This window comes from Hemiscyllium ocellatum, unplaced genomic scaffold (assembly GCF_020745735.1).
Source record: "Hemiscyllium ocellatum isolate sHemOce1 unplaced genomic scaffold, sHemOce1.pat.X.cur. scaffold_1938_pat_ctg1, whole genome shotgun sequence".
NCBI classification, from domain to species: Eukaryota; Metazoa; Chordata; class Chondrichthyes; order Orectolobiformes; family Hemiscylliidae; genus Hemiscyllium; species Hemiscyllium ocellatum.
Genome location: NW_026867917.1, coordinates 78,089 through 89,929, shown reverse-complemented (window position 1 = coordinate 89,929; position 11,841 = coordinate 78,089). Strand labels below are relative to the sequence as shown.

Genomic DNA, 11,841 nt, shown 5'->3' with positions numbered 1-11,841 from the left:
CAGCTCGATTCGACATCTCCGTTCACATTGCTGCAGATCGCTGACAACATTATAATCCGACCCAGTTGACAAACTGACAACTGTTTCGCTACTTGCACCGCAAATGATGACAAATCGTTCCAAATCGTACGGGTGGCACAGTGGATCAGTGGTTAGTACGGCTGCCTGTGGCACCAGGGAGCTGAAGCCAGTTCCAGCCTTGGGCGATCGTCTGCGTGAATAATCTTTACGTGCAGACGTAGCTACTAAAGCAGGTCGCTTCCGTACAGTCGTTTGCGAAGAAACAAACAGAGATGGGGGTTTCACTCTATTCAGGAAACAGACCAAAGACATTTCTTTCTTGTTCAAGAAAATATTAGGATAAATTTGTTGCCTCGGGGGGTGGGGGGGGTTGGGAAGGGCTGTGGGGGCTGATCTGATAGCCATTTGACATTGGCTGAGTCATGGGATCCCACAACCTGATTTGACTGTGTTAAAAATCCCACAACACCAGGTTTCAGCCCAACGGGGTTCTTTGAAATTACAGCAGTCACCCCACCCCCCCGCCACCGCCGTACCATCGGTGGGATACGTTCCAAGAACGACCGCAGAAGCCCAAAACGGCAGACAAGGGCAAATCCATTCATTAAATTGGCAAGTTACCTTCCTGGCAGGCCCCTGGTTCCAGAATGTTCCCTGTAGCACGTTGGGGTTACCCCTGTCCTGGCTTTCTGCGTGCTGCACCTTCATCAGGTAACTGCAGAGCAGGTTCATAAGACAGAAAAACCCGTAACAAAAGACGATAGTTTCCTGCAACTGAAAAGACAATAGATGCAACAATCACTGACTGCCATCAACACGGCAAACTAGCAAAGGCAGAGATTCACATTGCATTCACCTGCTTTTGAACTTGGGTAGGCGTTGGGTGCACCATTCCTGGAAACACTGCAATACCAGGCTGATACATGGAGAGGACAGAGCAAGCCCTTAAGCCATCTCCCTGCTCCAAAAATCCATTTAATACAAACACTCCCACCTTCGGGAGATATCAGCGATTAAACTGATAAGAACAGAAACTACACATATTCCAAGCCAAAAGGCCGAGAAGCGATAGCACATTAATACTCCAACGGTGGAGGTCATATTTGCCGACTATCCTTTCCATCAGTTTGATGATATTCAAAGTTCCTTTATTCCCTTACCGTCTACCTTCCTTCCAAGATATCCAACCAGACCGGAAGATCACTCTGCAGCAGTCGCTGTGCTTTCCCCGTGCTTTTCTGTCCATCTGTTACGTAGCCGCGCAGGTCGCGCTGACGACCAATCAGATGGCACGGGCCGGAGCCACCGCACGTCAGGTCGACTGCAGAGAGGTTTCTCCCGGTGATCGGGGACAGCGGCGGCGGCAGGGTCATTCATTCCCCGGCAGGGTCATTCATTCCCCCGGCATCTACAAGATTCACCAGAATTCCTCAGGCAGCACCTTGCAAACCCATGGCCAACGCAGCCTCGAAGGATGACGGCAGCAGATCCACGGGAACACCACCATTCGCAAGTTCTCCCCCTCCCCCCCGAGACACTCGCTGTCCTGAATTGCAAATATGTCCTTGTTCCTCCGGTGTTACCGGGTCAAAATCGGGAATCCCCGCCCAAACAGCATCGCGGGGCTACCGACAGCACTTGGACTGCAGCGGTTCGAGAGAGCAGCTCACCACCAGGCTGATCTCGGCATGGGCGAGAAATGTTGGCCTTGACGGAAAGATCCTATTCATTGCCTCCCCTTGTGTTGGTGTAGCTTGCCATAAATGCCAATCATCGTTTCCCTCACGTACAGGATTCGCTCCTCGGCATTCCGCATCAATCCGAAAAGTTGCGAAAAGCGAATTACGTCCGTGCACCCTTTCTTTATCGTCCACTTCAATATCCTCTCTACTTGTATCCGACTCTCTGGAGAATGGGGAGGGAGCTGATCTCCCCGTGTAAACATGTCACGCTGCAAGCGCGCCTCATCACCACCAGCAGCTCGATTCGACATCTCCGTTCACATTGCTGCAGATCGCTGACAACATTATAATCCGACCCAGTGACAAACTGACAACTGTTTCGCTACTTGCACCGCAAATGATGACAAATCGTTCCAAATCGTACGGGTGGCACAGTGGATCAGTGGTTAGTACGGCTGCCTGGTGGCACCAGGGAGCTGAAGCCAGTTCCAGCCTTGGGCGATCGTCTGCGTGAATAATCTTTACGTACAGACGTAGCTACTAAAGCAGGTCGCTTCCGTACAGTAGTTTGCGAAGAAACAAACAGAGATGGGGTTTCACTCTATTCAGGAAACAGACTAAAGACATTTCTTTCTTGTTCAAGAAAATATTAGGATAAATTTGTTGCCTCGGGGTGGGGGGGGAGGCGGGGGGGGTTGGGAAGGGGCTGTGGGGGCTGATCTGATAGCCATTTGACATTGGCTGAGTCATGGGATCCCACAACCTGATTTGACTGTGTTAAAAATCCCACAACACCAGGTTTCAGCCCAACGGGGTTCTTTGAAATTACAGCAGTCACCCCACCCCCCGCCACCGCCGTACCATCGGTGGGATACGTTCCAAGAACGACCGCAGAAGCCCAAAACGGCAGACAAGGGCAAATCCATTCATTTAAATTGGCAAGTTACCTTCCTGGCAGGCCCCTGGTTCCAGAATGTTCCCTGTAGCACGTTGGGGTTACCCCTGTCCTGGCTTTCAGCGTGCTGCACCTTCATCAGGTAACTGCAGAGCAGGTTCATAAGACAGAAAACCCGTAACAAAAGACGATAGTTTCCTGCAACTGAAAAGACAATAGATGCAACAATCACTGACTGCCATCAACACGGCAAACTAGCAAAGGCAAGAGATTCACATTGCATTCACCTGCTTTTGAACTTGGGTAGCGTTGGGTGCACCATTCCTGGAAACACTGCAATACCAGGCTGATACATGGAGAGGACATCTCCCTGCTCCAAAAATCCATTTAATACAAACACTCCCACCTTCGGGAGATATCAGCGATTAAACTGATAAGAACAGAAACTACACATATTCCAAGCCAAAAGGCCGAGAAGCGATAGCACATTAATACTCCAACGGTGGAGGTCATAATTGCCGACTATCCTTTCCATCAGTTTGATGATATTCAAAGTTCCTTTATTCCCTTACCGTCTACCTTCCTTCCAAGATATCCAACCAGACCGGAAGATCACTCTGCAGCAGTCGCTGTGCTTTCCCCGTGCTTTTCTGTCCATCTGTTACGTAGCCGCGCAGGTCGCGCTGACGACCAATCAGATGGCACGGGCCGGAGCCACCGCACGTCAGGTCGACTGCAGAGAGGTTTCTCCCGGTGATCGGGGACAGCGGCGGCGGCAGGGTCATTCATTCCCCCGGCAGTGTCATTCATTCCCCCGGCATCTACAAGATTCACCAGAATTCCTCAGGCAGCACCTTGCAAACCCATGGCCAACGCAGCCTCGAAGGATGACGGCAGCAGATCCACGGGAACACCACCATTCGCAAGTTCTCCCCCCCCCCCCGAGACACTCGCTGTCCTGAATTGCAAATATGTCTTTGTTCCTCCGGTGTTACCGGGTCAAAATCGGGAATCCCCGCCCAAACAGCATCGCGGGGCTACCGACAGCACTTGGACTGCAGCGGTTCGAGAGAGCAGCTCACCACCAGGCTGATCTCGGCATGGGCGAGAAATGTTGGCCTTGACGGAAAGATCCTATTCATTGCCTCCCCTTGTGTTGGTGTAGCTTGCCCATAAATGCCAATCATCGTTTCCCTCACGTACAGGATTCGCTCCTCGGCATTCCGCATCAATCCGAAAAGTTGCGAAAAGCGAATTACGTCCGTGCACCCTTTCTTTATCGTCCACTTCAATATCCTCTCTACTTGTATCCGACTCTCTGTGGAGAATGGGGAGGGAGCTGATCTCCCCGTGTAAACATGTCACGCTGCAAGCGCGCCTCATCACCACCAGCAGCTCGATTCGACATCTCCGTTCACATTGCTGCAGATCGCTGACAACATTATAATCCGACCCAGTTGACAAACTGACAACTGTTTCGCTACTTGCACCGCAAATGATGACAAATCGTTCCAAATCGTACGGGTGGCACAGTGGATCAGTGGTTAGTACGGCTGCCTGGTGGCACCAGGGAGCTGAAGCCAGTTCCAGCCTTGGGCGATCGTCTGCGTGAATAATCTTTACGTACAGACGTAGCTACTAAAGCAGGTCGCTTCCGTACAGTCGTTTGCGAAGAAACAAACAGAGATGGGGGGTTTCACTCTATTCAGGAAACAGACTAAAGACATTTCTTTCTTGTTCAAGAAAATATTAGGATAAATTTGTTGCCTCGGGGTGGGGGGGGGAGGGCGGGGGGGTGGGAAGGGGCTGTGGGGGCTGATCTGATAGCCATTTGACATTGGCTGAGTCATGGGATCCCACAACCTGATTTGACTGTGTTAAAAATCCACAACACCAGGTTTCAGCCCAACGGGGTTCTTTGAAATTACAGCAGTCACCCCACCCCCCCGCCACCGCCGTACCATCGGTGGGATACGTTCCAAGAACGACCGCAGAAGCCCAAAACGGCAGACAGGGCAAATCCATTCATTTAAATTGGCAAGTTACCTTCCTGGCAGGCCCCTGGTTCCAGAATGTTCCCTGTAGCACGTTGGGGTTACCCCTGTCCTGGCTTTCAGCGTGCTGCACCTTCATCAGGTAACTGCAGAGCAGGTTCATAAGACAGAAAACCCGTATCAAAAGACGATAGTTTCCTGCAACTGAAAAGACAATAGATGCAACAATCACTGACTGCCATCAACACGGCAAACTAGCAAAGGCAAGAGATTCACATTGCATTCACCTGCTTTTGAACTTGGGTAAGCGTTGGTGCACCATTCCTGGAAACACTGCAATACCAGGCTGATACATGGAGAGGACAGAGCAAGCCCTTAAGCCATCTCCCTGCTCCAAAAATCCATTTAATACAAACACTCCCACCTTCGGGAGATATCAGCGATTAAACTGATAAGAACAGAAACTACACATATTCCAAGCCAAAAGGCCGAGAAGCGATAGCACATCAATACTCCAACGGTGGAGGTCATATTTGCCGACTATCCTTTCCATCAGTTTGATGATATTCAAAGTTCCTTTATTCCCTTACCGTCTACCTTCCTTCCAAGATATCCAACCAGACCGGAAGATCACTCTGCAGCAGTCGCTGTGCTTTCCCCGTGCTTTTCTCTCCATCTGTTACGTAGCCGCGTAGGTCGCGCTGACGACCAATCAGATGGCACGGGCCGGAGCCACCGCACGTCAGGTCGACTGCAGAGAGGTTTCTCCCGGTGATCGGGACAGCGGCGGCGGCAGGGTCATTCATTCCCCCGGCATCTACAAGATTCACCAGAATTCCTCAGGCAGCACCTGCAAACCCATGGCCAACGCAGCCTCGAAGGATGACGGCAGCAGATCCACGGGAACACCACCATTCGCAAGTTCTCCCCCCCCGCCGAGACACTCGCTGTCCTGAATTGCAAATATGTCTTGTTCCTCCGGTGTTACCGGGGTCAAAATCGGGAATCCCCGCCCAAACAGCATCGCGGGGCTACCGACAGCACTTGGACTGCAGCGGTTCGAGAGAGCAGCTCACCACCAGGCTGATCTCGGCATGGGCGAGAAATGTTGGCCTTGACGGAAAGATCCTATTCATTGCCTCCCCTTGTGTTGGTGTAGCTTGCCCATAAATGCCAATCATCGTTTCCCTCACGTACAGGATTCGCTCCTCGGCATTCCGCATCAATCCGAAAAGTTGCGAAAAGCGAATTACGTCCGTGCACCCTTTCTTTATCGTCCACTTTCAATATCCTCTCTACTTGTATCCGACTCTCTGGAGAATGGGGAGGGAGCTGATCTACCCGTGTAAACATGTCACGCTGCAAGCGCGCCTCATCACCACCAGCAGCTCGATTCGACATCTCCGTTCACATTGCTGCAGATCGCTGACAACATTATAATCCGACCCAGTTGACAAAACTGACAACTGTTTCGCTACTTGCACCGCAAATGATGACAAATCGTTCCAAATCGTACGGGTGGCACAGTGGATCAGTGGTTAGTACGGCTGCCTGGTGGCACCAGGGAGCTGAAGCCAGTTCCAGCCTTGGGCGATCGTCTGCGTGAATAATCTTTACGTACAGACGTAGCTACTAAAGCAGGTCGCTTCCGTACAGTAGTTTGCGAAGAAACAAACAGAGATGGGGGTTTCACTCTATTCAGGAAACAGACTAAAGACATTTCTTTCTTGTTCAAGAAAATATTAGGATAAATTTGTTGCCTCGGGGGTGGGGGGGAGGCGGGGGGGTTGGGAAGGGGCTGTGGGGGGCTGATCTGATAGCCATTTGACATTGCTGAGTCATGGGATCCCACAACCTGATTTGACTGTGTTAAAAATCCCACAACACCAGGTTTCAGCCCAACGGGGTTCTTTGAAATTACAGCAGTCACCCCACCCCCCGCCACCGCCGTACCATCGGTGGGATACGTTCCAAGAACGACCGCAGAAGCCCAAAACGGCAGACAAGGGCAAATCCATTCATTTAAATTGGCAAGTTACCTTCCTGGCAGGCCCCTGGTTCCAGAATGTTCCCTGTAGCACGTTGGGGTTACCCTGTCCTGGCTTTCAGCGTGCTGCACCTTCATCAGGTAACTGCAGAGCAGGTTCATAAGACAGGAAACCCGTAACAAAAGACGATAGTTTCCTGCAACTGAAAAGACAATAGATGCAACAATCACTGACTGCCATCAACACGGCAAACTAGCAAAGGCAAGAGATTCACATTGCATTCACCTGCTTTTGAACTTGGGTAGCGTTGGGTGCACCATTCCTGGAAACACTGCAATACCAGGCTGATACATGGAGAGGACAGAGCAAGCCCTTAAGCCATCTCCCTGCTCCAAAAATCCATTTAATACAAACACTCCCACCTTCGGGAGATATCAGCGATTAAACTGATAAGAACAGAAACTTTTTTTTTATTTCAAAAATATACTTTATTCATAAAATATGCATAGAATAATTTGATACACTGTACATTAGGTAATGCCATTCATATTTCCACATTTACATACACAGCTCCGAATTGTCATTATTCCATACAGATCAGTGCATCTCTCACTCATATATTGAGCTGAGGCGACAGCAGAGCCCAAATGACTGCATGGGCCCCCTGCTTTTCTATCGACAGGCAGATGTTAAACGGTGGTCTTTCCCCACCGCGCCTTGGCGGCAGCTGCCCCAAGCTTCAGCGCGTCCCTCAACACGTAGTCCTGGACCTTGGAATGTGCCAGTCTGCAACACTCAGTCGGGGTCAACTCCTTCAGCTGGAAGATCAACAGGTTTCGGACCGCCCAGAGAGCGACCTTCACCGAGTTGATGATCCTCCAGGCGCAGTTGATGTTCGTCTCGGTGTGCGTCCCGGGGAACAGGCCGTAGAGCACGGAGTCCCGCGTCACGGCGCTGCTCGGGACGAACCTCGACAAATACCACTGCATTCCTCTCCAGACTTCCTCTGCATAGGCACATTCCAGAAGGAGGTGTGTGACAGTCTCGTCCCCCCCGCAGCCGCTTCGAGGGCAGCGTGCGGTGCGGCTGAGAGTCCGGGCGTGCATAAACGATCTCACAGGTAGAGCCCTTCTCACCACCAGCCAAGCCATGTCTTGGTGCTTGTTGGAAAGTTCTGGCGATGAGGCATTCTGCCAAATTGCTTTGACAGTCTGCTCAGGGAACCACTCAACAGGATCCGCCCTCTCCTTTTCCCGAAGGGTCTCGAGGACGCTACGTGCTGACCACTTCCTGATGGACTTGTGGTCAAAGGTGTTTTTTCTTCAGAAATTTCTCCACGAAGGACAGGTGGTACGGAACGGTCCAACTACTCGGAGCGTTCCGCGGCAGCGAGGCCAGGCCCATCCTTCGCAACACCGGGGACAGGTAGAACCTCAGTACGTAGTGACACTTGGTGTTTGCGTACCGGGGATCCACGCACAGCTTGATGCAGCCACACACAAAGGTGGCCATCAGGGTGAGGGTGGCATTGGGTGTATTTTTTCCCCCGTTGCCCAGATCTTTGTACAGTGAGTCCCTTCGGACCCGGTCCATCTTTGAACTCCATATGAACTGGAAGATGGCCCGGACGACTGCAGCGGCGCAGGTTCTGGGAATAGGCCAGACCTGTGCCACGTACAACAGCAATGACAGTGCCTCACACCTGATGACCAGGTTTTTTCCCGTGATGGAGAGCGACCGTAGCCTCCATCTGCCCAGTTTCTGCCTCACTTTACTGATACGCTCCTCCCAAGACTTGGCGCACGCCCCAGCCCCCCCGAACCAAATACCCAGCACCTTCAGGTGGTCGGTCCTGACGGTGAAGGGGATCGAGGATTGGTCGGCCCAGTTCCCGAAGAGCATGGCCTCGCTCTTGCCTCGGTTTACCTTGCCCCCGAGGCCCGTTCGAACTGGTCACAAATGCACATGAGTCTGCGCACGGACAGCGGATCCGAGCAGAAAACGGCGACGTCATCCATGTACAGGGAGGCCTTAACCTGCAGGCCCCCGCTGCCCGGAATAGTCACCCCTCTCAGGCTCGCATCCTTCCTGATGGACTCGGCAAATGGCTCTATGCAGCACACAAACAAGGCAGGAGAGAGAGGGCAGCCCTGCCTTACTCCAGATCTGACTGGGAAGCTATCTGATTCCCACCCATTGATTGAGACTGCACTGACAATGTTGGTGTAGAGCAGTCTGATCCAATTGCAGATTCCCTCCCCAAAGCCCATTTTGGAGAGAACATCTCTCATATACATGTGTGATATCCTGTCAAAGGCTTTCTCCTGGTCCAGGCTGATCAGGCAGGCGTCCAACCCTCTGTCCTGCACGTAGGCGATCGTATCCCTGAGGAGTGCGAGACTCTCAGCGATCTTCCTGCCTGGCACAGCACAGGTTTGGTCAGGGTGAATCACCGACCCCAGAGCAGACCTGACCCGGTTGGCAATTACCTTTGACAGGATTTTGTAATCTGCATTCAACAGTGTGATCGGTCTCCAATTTTTGAGTTCCTCGCTCTCCCCCTTCCGCTTATAGATGAGGGTGATGATGCCTTTCCTCATGGATTCGCTCATGGTACCTGCCCGAAGCATACTGACATACACCTCCAGCAGGTCCTGGCCAATCAAGTCCCACAGAGCGGAATAGAGCTCGACCGGTAAGCCATCGCTTCCGGGAGTTTTATTCTTTTCGAAGGACTCGAGGGCCTTGGTCAGCTCGTCCAGAGATAGCGGCTGGTCCAGCCTCTCGCGTGTTCTGTCGTCTAAGACCTCCGTGATAGACGACAGGAACGACTGGGAGGCCGCGCTGTCGGTCGGCTTCGCGTCATACAGACTGGCATAGAAGGATTTACTGATCCTCATGACGTCAGCCTGAGATGACGTTGTCGAGCCGTCTTCTTCCTTCAGGCTGCTGAGCACAGAGCTCTCTTTGTGCACCTTCTGGAAGAAGAAACGTGAGCACGTCTCGTCCTGCTCCACCGAGCGGACCCTGGACCGGAAGATTATCTTGGAGGCCTCTGAGGCAAAGAGCGAGGCTTGCTGGCCCTTCACCTCCTTGAGGTCCTCCGTGACATCGACCCCCATCGTCTGCAGCAGGAGCAGGTTCTGCATACTTTCCTGGAGCTGGGACAGTTTTTCCCCGCCTCTCTCTCGCCTCCTGAACACCTTTGAGGATGAAGAACCTCTTGATGTTCCCTTTAACTGTTTCCCACCAGTCTGCTGGAGACTCAAAGAGGGGCTTCACGGTTCTCCAACCTGCGTAGTCCCTCTTGAGCTCCTCAATGTTTCCCGGGGTCAACAGCTTAGTGTTCAGCTTCCACGTTCCCTTACCCGCCCGCTGCTCGTCCTGTAGGTGACAGTCGGCCAGCAGGAGGCAGTGGTCAGAGAAGAACACCGGCTTGACGTCGGTGGATCTGACCGAGAGCGTTCGGGACACAAACAGGTAATCTATCCTTGAGCGGATAGACCCGTCTGCCCGTGACCAGGTGTATCTACGCTGCGCTCCGTCTGCAGGGGTGCTGAAGACGTCGTGCAGCTTGGCATCTTTTACCGCGTCCATCAGGGCTCTGGACGTGGCGTCCAGTTTACTGTCCCCCCCGCCGGATCGTCCATCTGCATCAATGATACAGTTGAAGTCTCCGGCCAGAATGACCGGCCTGGACGTAGCCAGCAACAGTGGAAGCTGCTGCAGGACGGCCAACCGTTCACTCTTACCCACTGGGGCGTACACATTGATCAGTCTCAGGGGAGCATTCCTGTACATAACGTCGGCGACGAGGAGGCGCCCGCCCACCACCTCCTTAACCTCGGAGATGGTGAAGTTGCTTCCTCGCAACAGGATACCCAGGCCGGAGGCGCGGCTATCGTTGCCCCCCGACCAAACTGACTGCCCATGGGCCCACAAGCTCGACCATCTCCTGTAGCTGCTGAGGTGCGGTATCCCACACTCCTGCAGAAACAGGAGGTCGGCTTTAACGCTGGCCAGGAAGGCCATCGTTGAAACACATCGCGTAGCCGATTTGATGCTACGCACATTGATGCTGGCAACTTTAAACCCCATTTTAACAATTTACAAGGTTAATAGTGTCCATTTGCTGCTGGTCTTGCTCCTCTGGGGTAGCTGCGTGCATCCCCGTGGTGACGGCAAACTGCTGGACCATCCCAGGGCTGAGGTAGCTGTCCGGCTCCACGCTGGAGCCATTTCCCCGCTCCGGTGTCTTTGTGTCAAGCCCAGGGTCCGCACCGTCCAGTTCTCCATCTGACAGTGGGGCTGTCACAGGACCGCTGCTCCCAGTTACCTGGAGCTGTGGGCCGGTGGACACCTCTTGGTTCTCACCGGGTAGGGGGAGGCCTTTACCCATCCCCACAGAGGGATCGTCTTTCCCTTCTTGGGTGGTGCTGCCCTCCTTTCTCCCCATGGCGCTCTGTCTCTTCCTCTGGTGGCGACCCTTCTTGCGCCCGTCCTCACCATCAGAAGAGCTGCCTGTATCCTCGGCTTGGAGGTGTCGTTTCCCCCTTCTCTGGGTGGCTTTGGGGCCCGAGACAGGTTTCCTCTTCCTATTTCTGACTGTGATCCAGTCATCTGCCTCCTTTGATTCCTCCTCTTCCATTTCCTCCGTCTGCCTTGAAGGAGCTTGGATCGGCTGCTGTACCTCCCCGCTGTCTGCCGTCTGCTCCGCTACCGCCTGCTCTTCCTTCTGGGTGTCTCCAGGCACCGTTTCCGTGCTATCTTGTGGTGCCCTGCTGTGCTTTGGCGGTCCCCGGCTCGTGTTGCCACCTCTGGCCATCTGTGCGTAAGTGGCGGCTCCTCGTCTTGGACAGGCCTTGTACATGTGGCCCGCCTCTCCGCACAGGTTACAGTTCTTGGCCTCCTTGCAATCCTTGGTCAGGTGGCCTTCCTGTTTGCAATTTCGGCATACAGTCACCTTACAGTCGGCCGCCATGTGGCCTGACCTCCCGCAGGTTCGGCACACCTTCGGCTGCCCTGCGTACGTCAGGTAACCTCTGCTTCCTCCGATGGCGAAGCTGGAGGGTGGGTGGAGGATGTTCCCGCTGCCATCGACCCTCAGGGTTACCTTGACCTGCCGCTTACTGGTCCAGATCCCGAAAGGATCGACCACATCGGTGCTTTCGCCTTCCACCTGGACATACCTCTTCAAGAAGGTGAGAACATCTGCCGCTGGGACGTAAGGGTTGTACATTTGGATTGTCACAACCCGACTC

The 11,841-nt window shown here is 53.2% G+C and overlaps 2 non-coding genes and 2 pseudogenes across 2 annotated transcripts; all 4 read right to left on the bottom strand.

The window, feature by feature from the left end:
* Window positions 1-899: 899 nt before the first annotated feature.
* LOC132810791 (U2 spliceosomal RNA) lies at window positions 900-1,091 on the bottom strand. The gene has a single exon (XR_009643096.1). It is a non-coding gene; the product is annotated as a U2 spliceosomal RNA (small nuclear RNA).
* Window positions 1,092-2,906: 1,815 nt separating this feature from the next.
* LOC132810798 (U2 spliceosomal RNA) lies at window positions 2,907-3,080 on the bottom strand (annotated as a pseudogene).
* A 1,820-nt stretch (window positions 3,081-4,900) lies between these two features.
* On the bottom strand, window positions 4,901-5,092 carry LOC132810796 (U2 spliceosomal RNA). Its single transcript, XR_009643101.1, has one exon. It is a non-coding gene; the product is annotated as a U2 spliceosomal RNA (small nuclear RNA).
* Window positions 5,093-6,886: 1,794 nt separating this feature from the next.
* Window positions 6,887-7,065, bottom strand: LOC132810799 (U2 spliceosomal RNA; annotated as a pseudogene).
* Between the last annotated feature and the right edge of the window lie 4,776 nt (window positions 7,066-11,841).